The 23446-nt window shown below is 44.9% G+C and overlaps 2 protein-coding genes across 7 annotated transcripts in view; one reads left to right on the top strand and one right to left on the bottom strand.

The window, feature by feature from the left end:
* The window catches only part of SLC25A37 (solute carrier family 25 member 37), a 106647-nt gene that overhangs the window by 60621 nt on the left and 22580 nt on the right, over positions 1 to 23446 (bottom strand). The gene's annotated exons all lie outside the window — the stretch shown is intronic.
* ENTPD4 (ectonucleoside triphosphate diphosphohydrolase 4) overlaps positions 20224 to 23446 on the top strand; it is a 29756-nt gene continuing 26533 nt past the window's right edge. For 2 of the 6 annotated variants that reach the window (XM_081137415.1, XM_081137412.1), the window contains exon 1: positions 20228 to 20425. The gene's annotated coding sequence lies outside the window, so the exon portion shown is untranslated. Of the gene's footprint in view, positions 20426 to 23446 lie in introns of all 6 variants that reach the window. The other 4 variants (XM_081137419.1, XM_081137418.1, XM_081137413.1 and 1 more) reach the window with 3 other exon arrangements.

Here is a 23446-nt window from a genome sequence, read left to right as displayed (position 1 = left end):
TAAGTGAGATCATGTGATGTTTGTCTTTCTCTGCCTGGCTTATTTTACTTAGCATAATTTTCTCCAGGTCCACCCATACTGTCCCAAAGGGTATGAGGTCCTTCTTCTTTACAGCTGCGTAGTATTCCATGGTGTAAATGTCCCACAGCTTTTTTATCCACTCATCTACCAATGGGCACTTGGGCTGTTGCCAGATCTTAGCTATTGTAAACTGTGCTGCTCTTGTTTTAAATGACCAGCTCTGTGCTACTATCAAAGTGCTCCACCTTTGAGGCAGAGCCTGAAAGCTGATGAGCTCCTTTAAAATATGCGTCTGTCAGGCCCCTATTACAATCACACGGGATGTCACCAGGGCACTGAAATCTTACTTCATGCCCACCTGCCACTCTTCCACCTTTTCCCATGGGCCTGCCCTGGGGGCTGGTGGGGAGGGGTGCGGGAACCAGCTTCTTAAGAGAGGCTGACATGCAATGCAGAGTTGGAAGCCAGACTGGTTTGGGATTCCAGCTCCACCACTTCCCAGCTCTGTGGCCTTGAGCAAGATATTTAACCTCTCCCTAACTCAGTGTCCTCATCTGAAAGCTAAGTTAATTCATAATCCATACCTCATAGGGTTGTTATAAGGATTAAATATGTTAAAAATAAAATGAAGCTCTTGGAACAGTACCTGGCACCTAGGAAGTACCATATGTTTGCTTTTTAAAAAAAATCATTCTTTGCTTAGTACATGCACCATTTCCACAAACACTTATTCCCTGGATTAACTGACAAGCAATAACCCCTCAATATGCAGAGCAACGTATGTATTTCTTAAAGCACTTTCATGCACATTACCAGGTGCAGTCTTGCCACAATCTAGCAGGGCACCGGGCTGGGGGATTCGGAGGTGTAAATGCAGAACAGCGTAATGCAAGGATTTTGCTCCAAATAGCCCTCATTATGATGAGAAGAAATTAGAACCAAACCAAAGGTCTGACAACAGGAGACTGGTTAATTAAAACATAGCACATCTGTGTGTTCTGTCATCATAAATGAGGCAAAAGAACACTCAGTGATATAAAAAGTATCCATGCTGAGTTAAGTGGAAGAGAGAAGTTCCAAAAAGTAATTAAAGTATGAGTCTACTATACTTTTTCCCCTTGTGGTATATTAATGCTTGTTAAAAAGACTAGAAAGATAACATCAGAATATTAATGTTTGTTATTTCTCAATGGAGCAACAAAAAGTCATTTCCTTTCTTCTTTGCGTTTGAATTTTCCGAATGCCACATAATGAACATGTATTATATTTACAATAAGGAAAGGTTATTGTTTTAAAACAGGATACATAATTGTATATGCAGAGTGATTCGGTTATATAGAAGATATGTGAAAACGGTAACATGTTAATGAAAGAGTTGGGGGTGTTTTTTCTTTATATTTTTCAGGCTTTTCCAGACATTCTACTCTGAGAATAATCTTGTTTTTAGGAAAATGGTTCCAGTAGGGAAACTGAGGCACAAGTGGGAAGGAAGGTTATCTGGCTCCACACACACCTTGCCCACACATCTTGGGGTTCATCCCTGACCCGTTACTTAATGCTCGAGGCTATAAGTGACTGTCACGTAATTTCAGAGTGCAGTCTCTGAGCCTCTCCTCTCATTCTTGACAAAAGAGCAGCGAGAAGCCACAGGAGGAGAGAAGAAACGGGCTGCAGGGCCTTGTGTGTGTTTGGGGCGAGGGTGGGGATGCTCGGCACCCCAGAGGCACCATCTGGCCATCTGTAGGGGCGGGGAAGCCAGTCCTCAGCTGGGCCACACTACAGCTGGGCCTCTCCAGATTCGGAGGCAGCAGCCATCTCCCCGTCCCAGATGCCAGCTGTTAGGGCGGAGTCAGGGCTACAGGCAGATGTGTCTGTAAGTGATAGCAGGAAGCCCACCCAGTCCAAATATTTTGGGCCTCCCTAATCTACTTCCCCAACAAGTGTGTCTGGAACAAAATAAAATAGTAACAAAAACAAATAGAGGCAGGGAACAAAAAAGAAAAGAAAGAATGGGAAAAAAAGAAAGCATTTTCTGTAAAACAGCTGTGGTACATTTACACAATGGAATACTACTTGGCCATAAAAAGGAAGAAAATTTTACCCTTTGGCGACAGCATGGATGGACCCAGAGAACATTACGCTAAGTAAAATAAGCCAGTCGGAGAATGACAAATACCATATGATTTCACTCATAGGTGGAATGTAATGAACAAAAAAGCATTTTCTAGATGAAGTAGTTGGGACTTTGTGGCAACCCAGGAGACAGTCAGCAGGGGAGGGTGGTGTGGCCCAACAGGCAAGGCTGTGGGTTAGAAGTCATGGACCAAGAGTGTCCATTTTACCTACTGCCTGCGACTGTATGATCCAAGGCATATATATCCCCTTCCCGGGCAATTCCCCTTCCACAAGAGGCATATGTCACCGAAAGGGGAAGGTTTCCTTGCTCCTGGAAGGGAGCTTAGCAGTACATGTCTGCCCTGATACCCACAGAAACAGTGCTTGGTCTGGCCTTCCTGCCTCTGCCTGTTTGGGTCCGGTTGTCAGGGCGGATCACTGTTGCAGTCAGACTCGCTGCTTGCAGATCTGCAGGTGAGGAAACCGCCCAGCCCACATTGTCACAAGGGGAGGCTCGAGCTGGATTGGCAGCTCCTGGCCTGGCCTTGCTCTGTGTGTGAGTGGAGCAGGCCTGGACCGTCTTCCCTGCAGTCCACGCTGAGTGGCTCAGTGGCCCGTGGCCACCCTCCAGAAGGACATTCATGTATCTTTCCATTGGCCTCAGAGTAAAATGAACTTTAGGCATTTTTCCCCCCACAGGTGGGACAGAAGCAAAAAGAAATTATCAATAGCCTGTTGCCATTAAGATTTTACATATGGCCCTGGCAGCTCTAGAGGTGCCCCCAGTGTGTCGGAAGGTACTGCACCTACTTGCCTGGCTTTGGGCAAAGGGGAGTGTCTAGCAGTGGTTTCAAGGCAAGAATCTGGAAGGAGAGCAACTCTGAGGATTTGGGCAGCAGGAAAGAATCATTTTCCTTTCTCACTAGCTTTCTAAGTTTTCCTCCACAGGTTGCTATTAAAATCCCACCAGGTCCTCCCATCTGCGTCGGTTTGTATTTGCGGGCTGATCCAGGTTTCGGTGCACCCCTCTGGGCCTGGCACCGGGCGAGGTGTGGAAGAGGGTGTTTCAGACAAACAGGACTTGGTCCCAGTGACCGCGATCCAGAGGAACGATGAGAACCACGCCATGCGCTGACCGTGCCCAGAGCAGGTCAGACTACAGTTCTCATACCAGTTTCCACGAGTACACTCGTTCCAAATGAACACCTCCCCCAAGCAAAGCATATAGACAGAATCCGAAAATGCACCCCCTGTAAGCTTTGTACCAGCCTGGGCTGTTCATGAACGTGTCGTGGGGTGGTCTCTGCCTTAGACTGCAGGAGACATCGGATGGCCACCCGGTACCAGGCCTGGGCATTCTGGGTGTGCATTAGTGTCCACCTGTAAGCAACACGAGCTGGACCTTTTAAACATGTGCGTGGCCAGGTTTATATATGTCCTTCCCTGAGGACAGCCTACAACAGAAAAGATATTTACTGCGACGCAAAATTCATGTCCACAGCATGCCAGCTGCTCCTAGCAGGGTCCCAGTGCAGGCCTCATACCCCACAGGTCCACCTCGCACTTGCTGGGCGTATTCTCCTAACTGACAATATTTCTCTCTCTCTTTCAAAGGTCCAGTTCAAGCTTCACATCTGCTACTCCTCAGCAATGTCTCCAACTGCTCTTCCAATTCCAAGTCACTATTGTTAGGATAGAACTAGGTAATGATTCTACTGTAGTACAGAGTGTAAGAGGTGATACATTTTTGAGCCCTACCAAGGTGCCTTCACAAAGTGGACAATCCTGCCACCAGGAAAAAAATGGTAAACATCATTTTAAGAATATAGTGATTTTCCACGGTCTGCCTCTTACCTTCTTATTAAAAGAGCCCTCGTGATCATAGCTGCTTTGCAAAGCAGGTGGATCAATACCTAATGAGAGCCACGACATACACCTTAGCCTATGCCAAGTAGATTTCTGTATGATTTTGTTTAAACCCACATTCATCAGCAAAAGTGTAAGATAGTACAAGGGTCTCAAGGTCTAGGGGATTCTTGTTAAACGTTACAACGTGGCACCGCATTTTGCAGATGAAGCTGTAAACAGGATGAGTTTGACAGGAACCCAACAGGATTAAGTGTAGCCAACTGCAAAGAAGAAATCAATGTGTAATTAGCCAAATAGTGTATGTGAGTAATGTCTAACTAAGCCTCCCTTCCCAGAGACAGAGCTTTGGATGTGAATCCCCAGTCTCCTTTACTCGCTGCAAGTAAATCAACCTACCTAACAACAACCACATGTCTTTCTTTAATAGGATGATCCAATGCATTCTTCCTTTACAACAGCCCCTCCCCAATCCAAAAAAGAACTTCCTCTCCTTTGTTTCTCTGGACCTGCACATGGTTCCCCATTAGACCTCATTTCCCAAATTGCAATTCTTTGTTGTTCCCAAATAAACCCATTTTGATGGAGAAATATCTGGCTGTCCGTTTGTTTAAGGTCAAGATTATCAAAAGTGTCCCATAGAGAAGGTGTAGAAAAAGGTGACAATGACAGAACAAGGGGATTTTTCTTTTCTGTTTCTTGAAATATAACTGGCATGCAATATCCATTAGTTTCAGGTTTACATCATAGTGATTTGATATTTATAGACATTACAAAGTGATCCCATAAGTCTAGTTACCACCTGTCACCATGCGAAGTTATTACAATATTATTGACTATAGTCTCTATGTTGTACATTACATCTCCATGACATTTACTTTATAACTGGAAGCTTCTACCTCTTACCGCCCTTCACCTATTTTGCCCAGTCCCCAGCCCTCTCCCCCCTGTGGCAATCACCAGTTTGCTTCTGGTATCTATGAGTCTGTTTCTGTTTGGTTTTGTTTGTGTTTTTTATATTCCACATATAAGTGAAACCATACAGTATTTGTCTTTCTATGCCTGATTTATCTCACTTATATAATAAGCTCTAGGTCTATCCATGTCGATGCAAATGGCAAGATTTGATTCTTTTTTATTGCTGAGTAATATTCCGTATGTCTGTGCACCACATCTTCTTTTTCCATTCACCTATCGATGGACACTTCCATTGCTGCCATATCTCAGCTATTGTAAATAATACTGCAATGAACCCAGGGTGCATATATCTTTCTGAGTGAGTGTTTTTGTTTTCTTTGGATAAATACCCAGAAGTGGAATTGCTGGATTGCATGGTAGTTCTATTTTTGTTTGAGGAAACTCCAAACTGTTTTCCACAGTAGCTGTACCAGTCACAATCTCACCAGCAGTGTATGAAGGCTCCCTTTCCTCCACAGTCTTGCCAATGCTAGAACGAGGCGGTTTTTCTGGTTGGGGTAGCCTGAGGAGGAGTGAGTGGGTGGAAGGCCCCCTCCCTTCTCTCTAGGGATCTCAAGCAGCCATGGGTGAGACCCACATCCTGGGCTGGACTTTGAGGGCCTGGGCTGCCTCCAGCTGGGAGGGAATGTGTCCCATCTGACAATGAGTGACTGGGGCTGGGGAGCCCCCCCTGGGGTGGGGCCCTGGAGCCCTTGAATATGAACAGCAATTTATCAGCCTGGTTGCCACCCAACCCCAGGAGGCTCCCCAGAAAGAGATAAATTCAACTTATCAGTCTCCTGCTCATAGAGCAGGTAGTTTTTAGTTTTAAATAACTGTACATTTTTCTATTTATAAATAATAAATGCATATATTTAAAAAAATATATAGAAAAATCAAAATGACATTTATAATTACCTTGAGTCTCATCACCCAAAATAATCACTCCTCTGTATTCCAGTTTTTTTTAGTGCATTATTATTTGCTTTTTAAAAAATGATATAGTTGTAATCAGAATATAATTTTATTCTACTTTCTCACTTAACATTGATTCATAAGCTTTTGCTATTACGGACTTTATATACACAATTTTAAAAGTGCACTTTTGAGTGTAATTATTTCATGTGTTTTTATCTCATCTTTTCTGCTTGTTAGACTGTTCCCAACTTTACACTATTATAACTTGCATCACATTAACATCTTAGTATGCAGCGGATTCTGTCATTTGAATTACTTCCTTAGGTCAAATTCTCACAATGGAATTCATGTAGTTAAAAGGGCATGAACATTTATAAAACTTTGTGTACATGTATTAGGCATCCCAAAATTTTTTCCAGTTTTTTTCTTATGAGTAATATACACTTATATTAAAAATGTTAAGTCATAGAGCTAAATAAAATGAATGGGGGGGGGGGAATCAATAGTCCTCCCACCCCAAAATAACCACTTTGGACACTTTTATATACTCCCTTCCACATTTTTCTGGGATTATTTTATAAATAAAAGTAATATTTTTCACTTATTTTTCCACATCTTGAAGAAGCCTTCTAGAACATGATTTTTAATTACTGCACAATCGCCAATGTGTGTGTATCATAATCTATATCTTATTGGTGGTAACTGGGATATTCCCCCCAAAGCCTCACTCTTACAAATGACACTAACGCAGATGCTGAAAGGCCACTAATTCATGAGGAGGACTCTGTCGCAGGCGGAGTCAGGGATCATAGATCTCTAGCACTCACGTACCCTCAGAGACTTGCTATCCACACCCGGCAGCTAGGCTCACAGTCTTACACACTCACCTTACACACGAGCTATGCTGTTCTGAAAATGTGAGCGGCGAGTGCAAGTTCATAGATACAGTTCAGCCTCAGAGATAAGAACTAAAACCTAGTACGTCGGGTCCAGTGCTCCTTCCACACGATTCAATTTGATTGTTTTTAATTCTGAATCATTCTTGTTTTTTGAGTATTTGAGAGCTAGAAGTGCACAAGATGATAATACGCCGAGAGAAGCCGAAAGAGGATCGATCTTCCATTCATTATCAGAGGGAAGGTCTCTCTACTGCTGTGTCACAGCCCTCGGTCCTTGGCTCCATCCCATCCAGGATTTTCGGGAAGGTGGGTAAAGTAGGATTACAAAAGTTTCAGGTAGCATGTAATTAATACGCTGAATGACAAAAGCAATATTCCAAACTTGAGAGACACAGAGGATGGACCAAAACTCTTCCTATTAGGAAGAGCTGTGGAGATTTCCTTTCTAACAACAACAACAACAAGTTAAAAGAAAGAAACTATACACAGAAAGGAGGACACTAACCTATAGCATGTCTACTAAAAAAGTTTTGAAAACGCACTTAACTCCCCCACTCAGTGCTGGTGAACATGTAACGTAGGGAGCCAGAAGTCGCACAACTCCAGGGGGCACCATTTACACGTACTTCTTGTGAGACAACCTTGAATACAGCTTTCAAAAAGCTGCAGTGATATTAGGCTGTGTTAATAGAACTTCAGTGTTGTTAACAATTTTTTCATGATAACTGCTACCAACGATGAAGCAGACTTTATTCAAGGGGGATACTATAACGGGGTGTTGCAGTAAGGGAGAGGAAAGGGGCTCAACTCTGAACACAAAAATGACAAGTGGAAATGTATAGTCAAGGCAGGGTTGGTGGTTGAAAACTTACTAAGAGGAAACATCAGGGGTAACGGGGATTCCAGCTAAACCAATCTGACAGCAGTTTTGCTGGAGGCAGGCCAGGGAGTAAGGTATTGAGGGTTAAGAATTCGAGGGTGAGGGATTTTCGCGAAACTGACCCAACAGAACTCTTGCTAGAAGTAGACTAAGCAGAGATGAACACAGGGCCTAGTTGAGAAGAGAATTGGGAGGAGTGTGAGTAGAATTAGGACAAGCAGAGAATCTCTGTCAGGGTCCAAAGTAATTATGCTCCTCTGGGCCTCCAAACAGGGCCATACTTTTAGAGGGATACTGACCAACTTGGGTATACCAAAAGAAAGGTAACCTGGATGACAAAAGGCCAGGGGGAAATGGCATGTTTATCTTTCAAAAGACATTTATCGAATACCTACTATACGCCAATCGAACAGTGTGGACAACAAACACTAGATTCCTATCCCAAAGACCTTCACATTCTGGTGTGAATATAGGAAAAGACTGAAAACAATCTAGTATGTGAAAAAAAATAAGCAAGATAATTATAGTGTGAAAGAAATAAAGGCGGGAAAACCGTGGAGAGTTGGATATAATCTCTAGAGCAATTAATGAGGCAGGAGACAATCAGGAGCTTGGGGTGTCACAGATACAGGCAGGAAACTTAGAAAATGAGGGAGAGCTTGATTGTGTTGGGTGCTGCTGAGAGCACAAGATGAGAACAGAGAAGCAACCACAGAATTTGGCAAGATGGAAGTCATCTGTGACCACAACGCAAGAGCAGCTTTAGTTGGAGTATTGAGAGCGAGAGTGGGTTGAAGAGAGAGCGGGGAAGTAAGAAAGTAGAAACAATCCTTTCCAGAAGTTTTGCTGGGAGTGGGAACAAAGATTAGGATGGTAGCTACTGGCAGATATAGAGTCAAGGAAAGATATATTTTAAAAGGTGGGATGTATTAGGTCATAATTAGGTGCTAATGGGAAGGATCCAGGAGAGGGTGGGGAAGTGATGATCAGAAGAGAGGGAAGATAAATGCAGACACATAATCTCTGAGACAGCAAATGGAGATGGGTGCAGAGCCCAGGTGGGGGGCTTGGCCTTTGGTAGGAGCAGAGAGACAGAATGCTTACAAGGGAAGCATTGTAACTGGAAAGAACAGAAAATGTGAGTTCAGCTGCCGAAGGTTTGTAGACTTGGTGATAGTAAGATGTCAAATGCTTCCATATTCTTAATGAAGAATGAGACTGGAGTTGGGGGCAGCATGCAGGTTTAAGAAGACAGGAAAGGTACAAGTCACTGCCTTGGAAGGTGAGAGTCCATACTGACTAGGGCAATGTAGCAGGATTGTTGGGCAGAATCAAGTGCCCATTTGAGGTCTGTGCAAGCCTCAGACATTGGCTCTGGCTAAGTAAGGCCACAGATCTGTTGGAAGAATAGAGAGAGTTTACATGGTCACAGGAAAAACTGAAGGAGCAAAGTACCAGGGACTAGCTTAGTGCCGGGGGGGGGGGGGGGGGGGGGGGGTCTCAAGCAGGAGCTCGGGGATGGCAGTTCTAGAATGTGGCTGTTGGGGTGAATGAGTTCCATCCCTCCACATTCAAGTTCCAGGGAGAGTGCATCCGACTGGCCAGACCGAGGCAAAGAACAATTGGATTCAAAGTCTCACCAAGACTGTTCAGTGGGGGGTGGATACTTCACCCAGCAAAATTGTGATGTCATTATATGAAGAGGGAACGGCTTCTTCTGGACAAAGTCAGGTGACTAGTGTGTGTCATGCATTACAGTGTAACAGTCAGTTAGGTTGTGTTTTTTCTCCAGCAGTATTCAGCCTCTCTGGGGCAAGCTCAAAGAAAGTGGGTCACTGGGTGCTAAGCAAGCACTGTGGAATAAGTAGCTTATTATAGTAAGCAGACCTTACACAATCGTGGAAGGGGCTGGAGAAGTAAAAGTCCAAATTTGGAGCTAATGGATCCGAGAAAAGCCACTAACCAGCCCTGGCACTGGGGAATGAGTGGGCATGTGCAGGAATTCTAGACGCCAGCCACACCTAGCTGCTTTAGTAGGACCACAAAGGGCCAGTGTAGGAGTCCCTGGATGGTGTCAGTTCTCCATAACCACTGCTTCTGTAGTTCACACTGAAGTGTCTGGAGTGTGCCTGGGGTCACTGTTGGCCAGCTGGGCTAACTGGAACCTCTGGCACTTCTGTGTGTACCTCTAAGTTCCCAGGATAAATACGTCATCAATATAAAATGACGGCAAGGTAGGTATAATGAAAGAAAAGGCTGACAAAGGAATTTAGGGTATTTTCCGGGGGGTGACTCTAATGACGGACCATAGAATCCAGAATACGGGAATCACATTAGTTGGCAGTCTCAAGGTCACATTAGTTTAGCACTGGAGGTGCTAAAGTAAGCGAGCAGTAAGGATAAAAGATGATAGAAAGTGGGAATTTAAGATTTCGGGTGCTATGGTAACACCATAGTGACAAGGAGCTGTAAGGTGGCTGGGGTGATGGGGGCCCGCATGTTGGAAGAATCGGATGTGGAACTTGCTGAGAATAGTGGCTGGGAGAGGGCCAGAGAGGAAGCCAGTGAGCTGGAGCTGAAGTTCTCACAGTGTGTGGCGGTGACTGGCAGATCGTTAGGTACAGTTAGGTGGAGACAGAGCTTGAAAGAAGCTGGGGAATTTGAAGCAGAAGGAAAAGAGTGGTTTTTAAATGGCAGTAAAGAGCAAGGAGAGCTCCTACCCACTTCATGGTACTCGACGGTGAGGGGAAAGATCTGAGGGGGAAGATGGACTTTGTTCGGAGGACCCTGCAGGGGAACCAGTGTCGTGAAGGGAGGGCCAGATTTCACTTAAAGAGGTGGGAGGTTGCATTCAGGGAGGAGGTGAGAATAGGGGAGAATGGGCTGATCATGCCGCATGTGTTCCAAGAGGGCACACTGAAATGGCCTCGGGGGGGGGGTGGTGTCAGCTCAGGGATTATATTAGGACTTTTCAGTTTCAAATGTCAGAGATCCAAGTCAAACTAGAGTAAGCAAAAGAAAAGAGAATTGAATTGCTCATACACCTGGAAATCCAACGGGGCTGCTGGCTCCAGTCCCGGGTGCATCAGGGACGCAAACCATGTCCCAGGATGCTCTCCTACAGTCTCTCCGCTCTGCTCCCCAGTGCTGGCTACTTTCTCTGACAGCCTCTCCCCACACAGCAGCGCATGGTGCGCACAGCTCCAGGTGGGCATGGTCTTTGGTGCCTGCCTCTCCCTCATCACACCAGTGAGACTCAAGCTGAACCCTCCACTGTGGTTAGTGTGGGGGCATCTCCACGTGGCCAGGCCTGGTGGGCAGAACCCACCAGAGTCACATGTTGGCAAGTAAGGGAATTGCTCTTCACAGGAAAATTGTGATGCTGTCATCAAGAGGAAGAGGGCAGGGTACTGGGCAGGCAAGGGTCCTATGTTCACATCAGGTACACACAGAACCGGATAGGGTTGAGGGTGAGGGTCACGTTGCATTGCTGCAGAGGCTGGGGTTTAGACTTCTGGTGGTCACCAAGGAAAACAGTGGCATTGGGCATGATGGGATTGGCAATGATAATTTCTTAGGGGAAGTGGGCAATCTTTATGTTAGTCCTGAGTACCCAGAGCACCAGAATGGGCCCTTGGCCATAGCACCGTCTAGCGCTGTGTCCAGGAGCGGGGTGGGGGGGGGAGCCAAGCAGTAAAGTGGCCTCTCACTAAGCCTCACCTGAAGTCTTATGTGATTTGGGGCCAGCGCTCAGATCTTGGCGTCACACTTCACAGACTCTCACCCAAAATACCGGGATATCTGATAGCTGCTCTGGGCACTTTGAAGAATTGACCTCTGGAAGAGGGAGGAGATGTTGTTTACGTGGCTCCAGGGGAATCCGCACCAATGTGTAGAAGCCAGAGGAAAGTTTCCAAGCTAATAATCACAATTAGAAACGTCTACTGAAGTGGGCCTTCTTCCAAGCTGACTTCCCTGTCCCTAAAAGTGTTTAAGCAGTGATTTGAATGCCTCTAGTCAGAGATATATAGACAGGTTTCTATTTTGGAGGTGAGATCAGCCAAAACACTTTCAAGGTAGTTTCCAGATTTAAATTCTATGACTTTAGCCACAAATAGGAAAGAGGAAGTAATCATCATCCAAACAGTGCCTCGGCTACATGTTGTCTTCCATGTCCTCTCACTTCCCTTTTTGGACTCTCTTTTCTGCCTCCAGACACCTCCATCACATCCCTCGGAGCCTGCTGCCTTCCTGATCCTACTGGAATTCCACCCACATCTGCCTTTCAGACACAATGCCCCTGCTGCAAAATGAGTCCTCTTGTTTCCCATCGCAATGTCCTGGATGTGACACACAGCCTACTGTCAGCAAACAGTACACATGTAAGCTAACCCCACGAATGGCAGATTTTGAGAAACAGAGCCCTACTGAAGGAACCATAAACTTAATTATAAGCAGTCTGTACCATACATTTTTAGTTATTTTCATTTCTTAGCTTCTGTGTTCAGTGTGAAATGTGCCTTGATTAGTCTTGTCTCCTCCAATCAGGTTGTTAGGAACTGCAGGCTGGAGTTTTATGATAGAATTTTCCAAATCCTCCACACAACTTTGTATTTCAGTACCAGGAGATGAGTAGATTGACGTCAAGGTAAGCTCCATTCATGAGTTGGTTTGTTCATTTGTTCCAAACACTGCAGAGGCCCGTCTACATGTCAGGCACTGTGATGCTGACAGGGTGTAGCGGTGAGTAGGACAGAGCCCCTGCTCCATCTGGGGAAGGTGGGAGACAGAAAGTGCCTGCTAAGGACTAGGCTCCATGCTAGACACGTTGCATCATTATCACAGTTCCCTGTTCCCAACCCCATCAGGCAAGGGTGATTAGATTCGTTTTAGAAGAAAGCTAAGGCCCAGAAAGGACTGCCCAGAAAATGAGAGCCAAAACTCAAACACAAGTCATTCTGGTTCTATGTTGCCTATAAACAAGTAAAATACAATCACAAAACAATTTGTTTTTCATTGGGAAAGACACACTTTTTCTTTTGAGGGCCCAGGAACAAAAAGGACTATATTTTTTACCTGTGATTAGATCTAGAAAACGGAGCAAAAAGTGCCTAGTTTAGTCTGAGGGGATGCTAACATTGAATTCAGCAAAAGCAAGGACAGGAGTGCCTGTGTCTTCTCAGGTGGAGTTCTGTGAGTGACTCTGTCCAGGCACGGGATAGGCCCGGGTCCATAGGGGTACCTCAAACCGCCAAGCACCCGCGGGCTCACTGCCCCGCGGGGGACAGCCATAGCTCAGGTGCCATCTAGTGGTGAGAGCAGAGACTCACTGCAGGGCTTGAAAAGGGATCTGGTGCCAAGGCGCCTTCATGATACATGAAGAACCAAGATTCAGAGTCAGCTGTAATGGGTGGGGCCTGAATCCCAGGCCCAGAACCCATCATAGCACCCTCCCCCCAGAAACGTATTTGTTGCCCATGTTGCCACAAGATCCGTATCTCTGAACTCAGTGACCTCAGCCCACATCTTCACCTTCCAGGCTTTCCATTGGTGTTAGACACACACACACATACACACACCACCTGTTGTCAGGATCATTCATCAGAGAGCTTCAGTGCCCCTCATCACTGACTCAGACACACTCTAGAAATAGACATGTGAGTATGTACTGCAGAAAGGGCACAAATGGGTTGTCTCTACCAGGAGGTATTGGCTCCTAAAGAAATACTCTTTGAATCATAAACTTGTCCAAACCTCCTTAGCACAGTAATTCCATTCTTGGAATTCTTTTTTATTTGAAACTAATTCCAAAGACTCTAAATAAAATGTACATTGAAATTTTTGTAAGATTATCTATTATAGTAAAAGAAACAACAAAGGAAACAGTCAAAATTCCAACATAAGGAAGCCTTTAATAAATTACTATTCTGTGCCAATATAGAACCATTAGAATTTACAATTATTCATAATATGGAAACATAGGAAAAGGTTCTTATTATGCAAAATGGGAACAGCATATTATAAAATAGTATTTATTCAATAATCCTTTATGTATCAGGAATTGTACCAAGTACCAAATAATTAAGGGGAGCCCAAGTACATTTACTCTCCACCCTGTAGCCTGAGGTACCCCAAGATTGAAAATGTGAAATGATCTATACATGTGAAAGATGTAGCAAAAAATGAAGCAAGGTGTTATGTTAGGGCACAGAAAATATTCTACTTAACCCTCTTAAACTATCTTTTCAGTTAATAACCATTATATTAAGGGATAGGCAGGAAGAAGCATAAACCTCTGCCCCTAAGTCCCGAAGCAGAGCAGGAGTGGGAGCAGGCTCCTTGCTGAGGACGGAGGGTCTGAATATACTGTTTAGAGACACAACAGACAACAGCTCGGCAGGTCAGGAGGCCAGGCTCGTCCCCAGCAGGCAGCAGGAATCCAGCCGGACACACAGGCCCTTCCCACGTGGGGACAGCTCCAGGAGGCCACACTTGAGCCTGACTTGACACCTCTGTGTATCTGGGAAACTTTCACTGCACGAGGCATGGCCCTGAGGGTCAGCAACGCCTGTCTCTACCTGTATCCTCGGCTGCGGAGAGGTTACTGTGAAAGCAGATGCGCATTACTCGTTGTTTTTATGCTGCTCTCCGTGTCAGGCCAGCCACCTACGCCAGGCCCGGTTCAGTTTTCCTGCGTGAACAAGGGAAGTCAGGGCTGGCCACTTTCTAAAGTGCCTTCTAAGGACTGCAGCTACAGGAGCTGGGCTGGGCTCCAGGCCGAGGGAGATGAATTCTAAGCAAGCACGGCACCTGGCCACTAGGTTATAGTCCGAAGACACTTTATGATGGTGCAGGTGTGAAGGACATTTAGAGGACCGGACAACCACTGAGGCCAGCTATGAGCTGCCATCAAGGTGGCTGCTATAAAAACACACACACCGAAAATAACAAGTGTTGGGGAAGATGTGGAGAAAACGGGGTGGGACTCTTGGGCCCTGTTGGCGGGAATGCAAAATGGTACTGTCACTGTGGAAAACACTATGGCAGTTTATGAAAAAATTAAAAATGGAATTACTCTGATTCAGCAATCCCACTTCTGGGTATTTATCCACAAGAACCGAAAGCCAGGTCTCAAAAATACATTTGTACACTCGTGTTCATTCCAGCCTCACAGAGGAAGGAAATGCTGACACCTGCTACAACATGGCTCAACCCGGAGGACATTACGCCAAGTGAAATAATCACAAAAGATAAATGCTGTATAATTCCACTTATATGAGGTACATCGAGTAGCCAAATTCATAGAGACTGAAAGTAGGAGGGTGGTTGCCAGGGGGTGGGGGAAGGGGGAAAGGGAAGTTGTTTAATGGGGACACAGTTTTAATTTTGCAAGATGAAAAAGTTCTGGAGATTGGTTGCAAAACAATGTGAAGATACTTAACATTACTGAACTGTTCTCTTAAAAATGGTTAGATGGAAATTTTTACGTTGTGTGTATTTTACCACAATTAAAAATAAAAAAGGAGTCTTTCCTCCTCCTCACACTAATTGTTCCCTTTGCTTTCTGCATCCTATCTCGTGCCACCTTTTCTAGAAGGCTATTTCTTCTGCTTTCCCCCTTCCAGGTTTGCCACAGATATTTGAGGGCTGGGGGCGGGGGTGGGAGTAGGGGAAGAGTATGTGCATATGTTTAGAAATGTTTAAGATTATAAATCCAGGTAACACGCGAGTAAATAAAATGTTTCATCATTCTAACTTGAAAAATATTGCTTTGTAATGACAAAATGGGACAGTGTGTACAGCTGTGGTTTTGATAACAGCAAACTGTCAAGGCTCCAGCCCTGTGCTTAAGCCTCCACCCCACTGCCCATTTCTGCTGGCAGAGCAGCCCCGGCCAGGCCACGCTCTCGGGCCACAGCAGTGGCTTCCACAGATCAAGACTGGCCTGAGCCCTCCAGCAAGTGTCTTTGCCAGCAGCAGGTTCTGTGTTCCTGCAGTAGCGACAGAGCTGCACAGAGCTTGTGTCAGCCGCCCGGGGCCTGGCACTTAGCCTTGCATTTGGTTTCATGTTCTGCCGTCACACTTTTTAAATGCTCAGTAATTTTCTAACAAGGAACCTTTCATTTCCATTTTGCACTGAATCTGCATATTATGGAGCTAGTCCTAGGTAGCCATTCCCTCCTGGGAGGCCTCTGAACCTCAGCCTGGGATGGGGACAGAAGGGCTGGGGATGTTCCTCGCGTCCTCAGTTCCTTCCCGTCCACTCTCCCCCAGCCTAGAGGTAGTAGCTGCTTTTCTGCACCCACTTCTTCTGGACCCCTCCGGGAAATCTTTTTTATTTTGTTTTACTTCTCTTACTAGTCAACCACCTTCCGCTTTATATTAAATTCTTAATAATAGATTTTATATTAAATTAACAATCATTTATATTAAATTTTTCCTGTTGAAATAACCTGTGTGCTTTCCGTCTCCTTACTGATATAGGGAGATGAACAGTAAACTAACAAAATAGACAGGGGTATGTGCTACAGAGGAAAAATAAGGCAGGAATGGGCATAAAGAGTATGGGGTCAAAGCTACCGCTTGCAATGTTAAATGAAGGTCACAGAAGGCCTCACAGAGAAAGACGTTAGGTTGAAAATTCACATTTGACTCCTTGTTCCCAATTCCAACTGAAATGGCAAGAAAATGTAAAAGTAGGGTTTGACCTGCATCATCCAAGTGGAAAATGCTTCATCAAAGCCCCCAAACTCTAAGGAACTTCCTGCTGGGTACACAAGGCAAGTAGGCGCAGAGCACTGTGAGGAAAGATAGAGCTTTTCTCTGGATCATCCACTGCTTTCTCTCCCTCTACTGTCCTCTGTCTTCAGTGACTCTGAAGGGTGGTAAGCAGAAGAGTGACCTCTCTTGCCAAGTTCTATCTTCATAAATTCTCTGATCAAGAAGGAAAATAATATTCATGCATTCACTCACTCATCCATCCATAATCACTTAGCAAACATGTTCTGAGCACTTCCTCCGCACCAGCACTGTCCTAAGCACTCTGGACGGTGTGACGCAGAAGACACAGTCCCTGTCTTCAAAGAGATTACAGTCCAATGGGAGAGGTAATGGGAAAAAGACACATATGCAACTAAGCGTTACTCAAAGCTAAAAGAATAATGAGTTGGGTAAGAAAATATGGGTTCCAAAGATTCTGGCAGATGAAGCTGTTAGCCCTACTTGAGCAAGAAAACATATTCGATTCCGTTCAAGTAGACATTACGGAGCACCTATTCTAGAAAATACAGCATGATTTCAAACAGGAATGAATATGGAGATAGGGCAAAAGCATTGTAGCAGGAAATGGGATGACACCTATTTCTGCTTGTGGAAGGCCTGGGAGCTAGAGTCTCATTAGTTCCGCAGGGCCTGGGAGGAACAGGTCATGGGTACATGAAATATGTTTGTTGAACTGAACTCACATTTGCTGCAGGTGAGCAATACCACGGGGAAAAAGACAGCAGCAAAGCCCTGGCCGGTTTGGCTCAGGGGTTAGAGTGTCAGCCTTTGGACTGAAGGGGCATGGGTTCGATTGCAGTCAAGGGCACAGCTTGGGAGATCCCTGGTCCTGGTCAGGGAGTATGCGGGAGGCAACCAATGGGGAGGCAACGAATCAATGTGTCCCTCTCACGTTGCTATTTCTCTCACTCTGTCTCTCCCCCTCCCTTACACTCTCTCTAAAAACTCAATGGGAAAAAATATCCTCCGGTGAGGATTGATAACCACAAAAAAAGACAGCAGCCAGCAAAGGCCAAGAACAGTTAAACCAAACAATACTGTTGCGGATAAAGGAGAGACACTCTTCTGCCTGGGGAGGTTAGGGAAAACTTGAGGATAACATAGCTCCAGAGGGGCAAATTGAAGGACTTTTTTTTTTTTTTTTTTAATAGGCAGTTAAGAAAGAGAAATTATTTCAGTCATAGCAAGCATGTGTGAAGACACAGAGGCATTAAAATAAGGAATTATTTGGGAGCAAGCAAGTCGTGATGCATGTTAGTACACAAGGAACACACAGGGAAGTGTTAGGACATACGATTAACACGCTGGAGGGGTCTCAGTCATGGCCTTGGGGTGTCACATTAAGGAGGTGGGTGTGAGGCCCACCTGTCAATGACATCTTATCACCCCACTGATTCCCACAGGTGATTTGCTAGGAATTCTCGTCACCTAGAGGTGATGAGAAATTAATGCAGGACGCTGAGAAGGAGAATGGTATGTTAGACCGGATGAGAAAGGAACACAGAAGTGTCGAGATTCAAGGGGTCCAATAAATAACCTACTGCTTCCTGTCTAAGTCTGGACGATTTGAGAAATGAAATGAAAACTGTAAGAAAACCAAAATATCTTTTGTGCAGCTGAAGCTGCTATTGAAAAATGTGTTTTATATCTGATTAGAACAGCATGATTCATGTGCCAATCTCAGTGGTCAGGAGGTGAAATTACTCAGCTTAACCAGCCCAGGGCCATGGTTGGGTGATTCAAATGGACTGAGTGTGATCTGAGCATATTCTTTTGGAAATATAAGGTACTGTTACCAGAATCAGAAGGGTGTGTCCTGTCCTCTCCCTACGCATGTGTGTTTAATGATCCATAGCCCATATGACCCCTTTAGGGTACAGTTGGTCACACTGCTATGATGAGAAAATGTTGAAAAAAACCCTAAGTTCTGGTGTTGCTTTGAACAAGTCACTTGCTCTTTCTGCACCTTAAGTGCTTGCTCTCCACAACAAAAGACCATAAAATAAGAATTCTCTAGGCCCATTCCCTGCCTTAGGAATGCTGGGCTCATAAACGACATCATGTCTGTAAAGAACTATGATCTCCTTGGAAACAAAGGCTGTATAAATATATATAATTATTAGCTAAGTCGCTGAGAAATGCCAAAGATTGCCAGCAACTACCAGAAACTAAGAATCCTCCCCTAGAGTCTTCAAAGAAAGCATGGCCCTGTCAGCACCTTGATTTCAGACTTCTAGTATCCAGAACTGTGAAAGAACAAATTTCTGTCATCTAAAGACACCTGGTTTGGGGTAATTTGTTACAGCAGACCTAGAAAACTAATTCACCATGTTACATGTTTTCATACTTCTTTATACTTTCTTTCCCAGCTCTTAACAAATAATTATTACATATGAATGATCAGGAAATATTGATGGTACAATAATACTAGTCTGGCATTTTTGTGGAGGCCTCCTTAAGAGAGCCTATCATAATCTAAACCAGTATCTCAAATGGTAAGGACTCTGAAGAGCACATAATTTTGAGGTAGCATGTCAGAGGCCAGCTACTTCAGCTCCTCAGAGCTAGCCTTAGGTACACGTCACAGAGGTTTCTATTGTGTAAGCTATTCAAACTGGCCTTTTTTTAAAAAAAGAAACAACAACAGATTACCATAGATGGACCCTGAAGTAGACATTGGAACCATTTATTCCGCTTTCTCCTCTGCCTCCAAGGGATCCTGAGCAAGTCATTCAACCTCTCTGGGTCCCAGGTTCCTTAACAGTAAAAGGAGGTGGTTGGACTAGCCAGTTCCCGCAGTCCCTTTGGCTAGAACGTTCTGTGGTTTTATGATTGTAATGAGGAGCAATAGTAAAAAAGGTAGTATTTAGTTCTAAAGCACAAGGTTCCTGGTCACTGCTACCCTTCTTCCATGAAGAGTATCTGAATCCAGCGGTGAAACATTACCACGAGGAGATGGACCAATCTGATGCCAGACCAAGAAGGATTCTGCTTAAAATGTATACCTACTAGTTCTGTCCAAGCTTGTTTCACTTGACAAAAGTAACGGAGTAGATGTTTCTAGGGCTCTCATTAAAATACAAAATATATATATATATATATATATATATATATATATATATATTTTTTTTAAGTAGCTGGCTAGTCATTTCCTTTTTTCTGGAAAGCATTTTATTCACCGATAACAAAAGAGGGGGGAAAAGATAGAAGCCATGATTCTCAAGGTCTCTTCCAGCTGTGTGACTCCAAGGCAGGTTTTTGTGAAGCTAGAGAGAGGGGCCTTGAGCTAAGTGTCAGGCCACGGGGTCGATCGCGGGAACGGTGCTGTTCGCCTCTCTCGTTCTCCTCACGGGTGTGTTGGGGCCGCCTGTCTCCCCCAGAATAGGCGCCGATATGGGCAGGTTTTGGCAAGGATGAAATCCTGGCTCTTACTAGTTATGTGGCTATTAAGAGATTCACGGAATGAGTTTGCGTCTTAGCTTAACGTTGTAAAAATGTCAAGGGTTGGGTAAAAATGTCAAGACTTGAGCAAAAATGCCTAGTTCTAGTTAGGTTTTCAAGTGTTACTTTCCATAACCCTTAGGCGCACCAAGGAAAGACAAACTGCAGCGTCACAGGCACGGCGCACCCCCGCCCACAGCCACGCGGGGCAGGGCCCGCGGTGACCAGCGCGCAGGGCTGGCTGCTTTGTTGCCAACACTCACCTTCGGCTTCGGCGGCGCGGAGCAGCTCTGCACGTGACGCCAGGCCCCCGGCGCAGGCCCCGCCCCTCGGCGCAGGCCCCGCCCCCGGCGTGCGCGCTCCCGGCACCGCGGGGACGCAACGCGGGCGAGGCCGGCCGGCGGAGTGGCTCCCGGGAAGGAGCGGAGCCCCCGGGAAGCCGCTGCCGCGTAGCCGCCGCCGCCTCTCGGTGGCGGCCGTGATGCGCTCGGCTCACGGCTCCCCGCCCCTGGGAGCCCGGGCCGCCGAGTCAGGCCCTGCAGAACAGGTGAGGCGGCCTTCCCGGCGCGGACGTCGGGAGGGCGGCGACCGTTGGACCGTCGGGGACCGGGGGCGAGCCCTCCGCTGTCTGTCTTCCCCGCGTCCATCGCCGCCCCCGCCACCCGGCCCCGCGGCCCCGTCCGGGCGCCCGGGCCGTCAGCGCCCGTGACTCTGGGCGGCAGGTGCTCTCCCCCAGCCCTGGGAGGGGAAGCCTGGCGGTCGTGCTGTCGCGCCGGCTCGGGTGACCGCGCTGTCTTTTCCCTTTTACACGTCGTGTGGGCGGACCTGGCCCGCACTGGGGAGGGAGCTGGCCGGGGAGAAGGGCTGCCGCGCCGAGGACCCGGGGTTCTCGCCTGGCGCCTTATCCTAACGTTTACACGTGCAGCATCGTTTCTGCTTTGCTTTGCTTCTGCTAAATTTCATCCTTGAAAAAAATGGAACCGATTGGGCAATGAAGTCTTGGTGAGAGCAGTGTTCCTCAGGCTTGAGTAATGCACAGACACCTTTTAAAGGAACAGTTCTCTTACCCTAGGGACTGTGATGTCCCAGAACCCAGTTGTATGAACACTGGTGCAGAACATTTTTCACTCTTAGGAAAGCAAAGAGATGCTTTACAATTCAGCAGCTTCCGTGCTAAAAGACAAACTAGAGGTTATTACAGAATTCTACATTAGCGGCTCAAATCCCTAGTTTAATTTCACTTTGCAGTTTTGCCTGTCCTGCCTTGTGTAATGATAATACTTAATTTTCCAGCTTTGAAGAGACTTAAAAGAATCATATTCTGTGTTATCTTATATTTGACATTATCTTGTCTTTGTATCAGGTTTGTTCATTGTTTGGCGCATGAGCAGAATTATAGAATGAAATAGTTCGTATAAGAAGTTTATTTCTGTGTTTACCTTAACACTGATTTATCACTTGTATCTGTTGCTTACTGAATTTGTGGTTTACATTCTTCTAGCCCTAGTAGAAATGCATGATCTCAACCCTTGTATACAATCTAGAAAGAAGAGACAAAGAAAGTGCATCTGAGGATTTATATATTTATTTATATTAATGTTTATTTCCTACATATTCAGCATGTTTTAAAAAATGAACAAAGATTTAGAATGTGGGAAAACATTAGAAAGCATAACAGTTTAAATATTTGCAAAGAAAAATACTGACCTGTGCCTTGAAGGAAGTATAATGTTGAGAGCAGGACATATTAGGAGGAAGTGACATTAGTAAAGAAAGGCCCAGGGCTAAAATGAGAACAGCTTGTGTGGGAGGGAAGAGACCCACTTCACTAGAGCAGAAAGGTGTTACCTGGGGCCGAGAAGAGAACAGATTGGTGAAATGAGATGGGATCAGTTGAGGAAAAGTCGGTGTTGACCCCATAGGCTCCAGAAGGTTCTTGAGCTGGTCATATTTTGAAAGTAGTGTTTTACAAAGAGTTGTTTTGGAAGGGTGGTGTTCACAGTGAAAGCAGAAGATGGGTGACCTGCCTAGAGATCTGTCTTGTAATGTGTTCTGTGGTCATTTTTTTGTTTAGTTTATCTTTATTGTTGAAAGTATTACAGATGTCGTCTTTTTTTCTCCATTCACCCCTTCTACCCTCCACCCCCAGTCTTCCCCACACTATTGTGTGTGTCCATGGGTTATGCATACATGCTTATAAGTTCTTTAGTTAATCTCTCCCCACCCAGCCACCGGTGCCTTCCCTTGAGTTTCCTCAGTCTGTTCCATGCTTCTGTGTCACTGGGTCTATTTTGTTCATCAGTTCATTTTGTTCTTTAGATTCCAAACAAAGCTGTGGTCATTTTTGATGTGTGGATTTTTTTTGAGGAATTGATAGCACACAGATAAGTGGGAATCAAAGTTAATAACCAGGTGACTCTAGTCAATGGTGATGCCCCTCTTAGACCTAGAGAACCTGGAAGGTGATATTAGTTTGTGCCAAAAGGTTATCACTGCAGGCTTAGACTAAATGAGTTTGCGGTAACAGGCATCAGTAAGCTCAGGATATGGAATTGGAACTTGAGGAAAATCAGAGTTGCAGATTTGGGAAACTGCAGAGGTGATTCAGAAAAAGTGTAACCAAAAAAAGATCTCTTAAAATGGAGACCTGAATTTTGCAAATGAATAGTGAGAGGAAGAGGTTTCATTTGGACTTGATGTTGTAAAATAAAATTTTAAATTTAAAAATAAATATTAAAGAAAATGTAGATCATAATGCAACTATGTGCTTTCTTCTTAAAACAATGAATCAAGTTGTTTTCATGTATTTTTTCTATAACCGAGTGCCACAGAGTGCCACTTTACCTTCGCCTGTCACTCTCAGAAAGACAGTTATTTCTTACAAAATCCCACCTAAGTGTTTGTGGGCCCTTTTGATTTTTCAAGGTCCCCTTGTAACCTTCAATATTCATATCATTCCTTTTTAAAGCACCCTTCCTGTCATCTTACCTTTTCTTACTCAGAGGTCTAGCTCTTCCAGAGTCTCATTTGTCTATGATTTTTGTTTGCATATGATTTGAGAATTTGCCAATATCCGTTTTATTGCATCATTCATTTTTTACCACAGGAACCATTTCACTTTACAGTTGATTTATATTGTTTTCTTCAGTGAGAAAGATGGGCTTTACTCTACTAAAGAGTATTCGGCTAAGGAGGGCTGCACTAGCTGAAATCATACTGCAGTTAGTGCATCTCTCTGATAATAGGCCTAACATAATTTAGGCCTTTTGAAAACGTGGGATTTTTATGTAATGTTAGTAAGACTTTGCCTCCCTAAACTTTGGTGCCAAGATTCTTAGCTGCAAATACAATAGGAGTTTACATTTTAAGATCAAATTACCATATCATTGACTGCTGGGTAATATTCAGCCATACTTTTGTCCTAAATAAAAGTAATTACTTCAGCAACTTATAAGCTGTTCTATTTTCTCTCTGTCTTTAAATACAAGTTTTGTAATTTACAGAAGTATCTATCCTTTTTGCCGAAATGCTCACATCTCAAAAAAAAAGTCCTAAGACAAACACCAGA

The sequence above is a fragment of the Miniopterus schreibersii genome (genome assembly GCF_964146895.1).
Source record: "Miniopterus schreibersii genome assembly, chromosome: 4".
Classification (NCBI taxonomy): Eukaryota; Metazoa; Chordata; class Mammalia; order Chiroptera; family Miniopteridae; genus Miniopterus; species Miniopterus schreibersii.
This window is presented reverse-complemented; position numbering and strand designations above follow the sequence as displayed.